Below are 4563 nucleotides of genomic sequence, written 5' to 3'. Positions count from 1 at the left end.
GAACCATTGAACTCTTTGCAAGTTGGTTCAAAGTTCAAAAGGTTCATTCCAAGCTGGCTCTAAAGACTTTAATAACACTGAAGGTGGTACGGCAAAAGGAATATTCCCGACATCTTATAATTTAAATTCTAAATTTGGAAAAAAATCATGAAAGCATTAACCATTTGTGCAGAGTTGATGGGTAATTAAGAAAGTGTCAAGTTTCTATCATATCATTTGTTATCTCACATGTTCAAATGAATCATTATGAGGCATGTGTAGATCTTTCTTAGTTGTTTTCCCGTTTGTTTTAAAAAGACATGTGAATTATCAAAATTGCAAAAGTTGTAGCTCCTATTATTGAAGGAGCCAAAGACGCCAAAGGTAATTTCAACTCCATTCTGCCGAGGGTTTCACAGATTTCATGGTGGTTACAGGTGAGTTTTGATAATTTCCCTCTACTGTGTTTTTAGCTCAGGAGGTCGGTCAAAGTAGGAGAGATCTTTTGTTTTGGAATAGAATTTTGTCCTATTTAGGAATTGTTGTTTAATGTAAAAGTGGCCTCAATGAGGCCAATACTTCTAAAACTTGACTGCACATTATGCTTGGTGAGTATACTTCCAGAGTTGAGTGACACCTCTTTGGCCCAAGCTGACTTGGGAAATTTCTTAGAGAGAACAAAAAACCCTAGGCTAGGTTCAATGATGGAGAGGATAGTTAGAAGTGGCCTGATTGAACTCTTTGCATTTCCAACTGCTGCTCCCTGTCCAGATTTGGTAATAGTGTGCATGAATAGACATGATGCTTATAGTAGGTGCATTAGAACCAGTAGTGGCGAGTTGTTGGTGGAGATTAACAGAGAGACCGTAATGGTTGTGATGGGGATCCCACATAAGGAGCCATACAAGGATTGGTCAATTGGGACCTCATATGCATTTTTCTCTGAGAAGAAAAACACATATAGAAGCGTTATTGCAAGGAATTGGCTTCTAAAGGTTCAAAAAGGGGGGTCTCAGTTACCTAAGCCTCTTACTAGGGAACATTTCATCACAGAGGGGAAAGATATCATCATACTGCTAAATAGACTTAAAGGAAACTCACACTCTTTCTACTGGAAGGATTGGATGTACTTCTATATCCAAGTGTTATTAGCTAGCAAGAAATACCTTGACTGGGTTCAGGTTATCACTGAAAGGCTTCATGAGGCTTTGAGCAACTTTGTTGGTATGTCCAACTTTTACATGTCTTCATACTTATTCTACATATTGGCCTGTACCAGAGACTAGAAAGGGTTGCATAACGAACCATGGGTAGACATAATGAAGGTTTATGACTATTACCCTTACCTGCAACAACAGAAGTATGCATAGTATTTCATTAGATGGAATGATGTTTTCACAAGAAGGCTTGCCTTTGAATTGCAAGGAGATATTAATATAAGAATGTCAACAAAGGCCATGGAGCTGATTAACATCTATGGAAGTTATTTCATCCAGTTTTCTAGATTTACTTATATCTGGGTGGGCGGTTTTGAAGGTGAGCCATTCAAATTACTCAAATATGCTTTTGACAGTTATGTACTAATTGAAGTGAGCCGACAATCGGCTCACATTGACAAAAGGTTAGGGACAAAGGGCAAATTTGGGGTCATTTTTCCTATTGAACTGGGATATTAAAGTTGTAAATATGTATCTGATGCCTTGAACTTAGAATTGGAGTTCAAGAAAATGAATTTGCAGCCTTATATTGCCAGACAAAAAATTGATAGCAGGGGATTTGTTGTAGAAAATTTTAATGTGGATGACCATTTCTTCCATGAACCCCAGTTAGAAAATTATTGGGAAAATTATGGCAATGAGTTTGAAGTGAGGAGGATATTATGGTCAAGGTTCACCTTACAACAGGTTATTACCATGAAATTGCCCATTAATTTATCAAGTGTACAAGAAGAGGAAGGCGAAGATGTCTTGGATCCTGAATTCAACGACAAGGTTCAAGGGTAGCCAATTCCTGAAATTGACTAGGATAAAAGAGAGGAAGAAAGAATTCAAGCCAAGTCCTTCAATGTCATAAGAAGAACAGAAAAATGGCTAAGGGATAGAAAGTTCAGAAAGGATTCAAACATGAATCCTCATTAATTAATAGCTGGTCCATGTGCTACAACTTAGATTCCTACTTCCTCCTCTAACAAGATTGTTGATATCGCAGGTGACACAAGGCCAATTGTTGAAGAGGTTCAACCCACAAGGTCAAAGAGGTCTCCACTGAATTCTTTAGCAGTCTGAGTTACTCGCTCGAGGAGAAAAAAGAAGAACAGAGAACCAGTGGTGAATCAAATTGTTGTGGACTTGGATCCAGGTAAAGAAACTGAAGTGACAATGGATCAACAAGTATTGAGTAACCCTCCATTGCAAGATATAGATGTAGGTAAGGACCTTGAAGAAGGATCAAATCCAATGAGCACTCTGACTATTATTGACTCCTTGGATGCTCAGACACCTCCATCATCTAAAGAAACTTCCAACACTCCTTGATGGCTAGGAGCTTCAATTGGGAAGAAACGTAATGTTGTCCCTATTACAATTCCCATGGAGGATATGGTGAGAAAGTGCCTCAGGAAAGTATAAAAACCAAAGAAGCTCAAAACACAGGCAATGGTGGGAGTGGACAAGGAAACAGGTCATTGGGTGGCTGAAGTAGCTAAACCCATCTCAGGCAGAGATTTAGAGAAGGCCACTGAAGATGATTTTACTATGGAGAAAATTGATTTAGGAGTTACTTCAAGGGCAGTAGATGCTAAACACCTAGAATCCTCCACAAAAAGGATGATATCCAAGTCTTGGAAGGATGAGAATGACAAGAAGGAGTTGAAATAGGTTGTCACCCAAATGGTAGAATACATTAACGCCATACATCATTCAAGCCCTCAGCCACTGTCTCAGATGACATTGTCCTTTGACCCCAAATCACCGGTGAACCAAAATCTGTTAGATCAAGTCCAGAGGAGCCGCATGATAGCTGAAATATTTGATAAATGGCTTGATTCTATTGTACATCAAGGTTCAGACTACATTGTCAGCCTAGTTAAAGTATATGAAGATGCCATAACTATGAGCAAATAACTAGAGCTAGAAATTATTGCATGGGAGAAAGAAAGAACCAAATGGGTGGTAGTCTTGGCCCAAATGAATGATGTGCAGAAGTTTGGTGTGATGAAATTCCTGTTTGAGAAACCAGTGGAAAATCTGGATGATAATGTGCTTTATGTGTCAAGAAAGAATGTCAAATGGAGAAATTTGATTATTAGGCAAGGCCATGAGGAATCTGCTAAATTACTTAAAGGGTTGAAGGATCTGATTGATACAATGCAGAAGGATTTAAAGTGCATTGATATACAACTCATGAAGGAGGATGGGAAGAAAATTGAAGTCGCTGTAGATATGGCCAAGATCTTCAAAGAAAGAGTGCATCTTTTAAAAGAAATGAAATCTCTAACCACCGATGACTTTTCAAAAGTGGCGAGGATAGAGTCAATGCTGACAGCCTGCTTTGATCACTTCGAGGCACATAAAGAAAAGATTATGCAGGTGAACATGGACAAGGAAGTTTGGAAGCAACATATCCTAAACATCAGACTCCCATACTTTTAGGTTATCTTGAACTTTTCAGCAGTGCATCTGGAGTGGCGTAATGTGCGTGGTGTTGTGGAAAAGCAGGACAAATCAGCGGTCGTTTCTTCCACAATGGAGTCCTGAATGACTAACGAATGAGTTGTCATCCTATATGTGGCCTTTGTTTATTTAGTTTCATAAAGTTCAAAGTAGACGGTTTCTTTGACTCTAGGTTAGAGTTAAAAGGCTTAGGGTTATTTTGTAACAAACTATTGGCCTGAAGGCTATATATGTAAAAAAAGCAAGTTTCATTAGGGTCTGAAAAACTTTGATTTGGAGGAACAAATTTGATTTTCCTTGAATTTCTCAGAACTGATATTTCTAGTACTTGAATGAAATGCTATTTTGATGCAATCTTAAAATTGCGTGTTTGAAGGATTAGTGATCTCTATTGGGATTTATGCTGATGTGTGAAATATGTTATTTCATTACCAGTTCTTTCTGTGTTTGTGAATTCATTGATTTTCATGGTTTACAAGAAATTTCATTGTTGTTTAAATGGCACTGATCCCCCTTGTCCTGTGAGGCATGAGCGAGAATCGATCAACATTTATACTACTTTGATTTTACTTTACTTTGAGTTTATTGAATGAATATATGTGGAAGTAAAATTCTGTGAGCTTAACACTTATAAATAGATCTTTTGTAGCATTTTTTTGTGTTGACAAATGAATGCGAAAGCCTTTCTTGCTTTCTGGTGAAAAGTGTATTCGTTTCTAAATTAACTGCATAAAAATTCATTGCAAGTCTCACGAGGAGTTGCCCTCTAATGCAGAGGATGAACCTCAATTCGGTTTACCCAACTGTTGGTTCATTTGGTTTCCTTTCATAAGGGGTGTGCACGAGTCAATATTGCAATATATATATATATATATATATATATATATATATATATTAAAGAAAGGGCAAATAT

This window comes from Cryptomeria japonica, chromosome 8 (assembly GCF_030272615.1).
Source record: "Cryptomeria japonica chromosome 8, Sugi_1.0, whole genome shotgun sequence".
Classification (NCBI taxonomy): domain Eukaryota; kingdom Viridiplantae; phylum Streptophyta; class Pinopsida; order Cupressales; family Cupressaceae; genus Cryptomeria; species Cryptomeria japonica.
Note: the sequence above shows the minus strand (reverse complement) of the source record.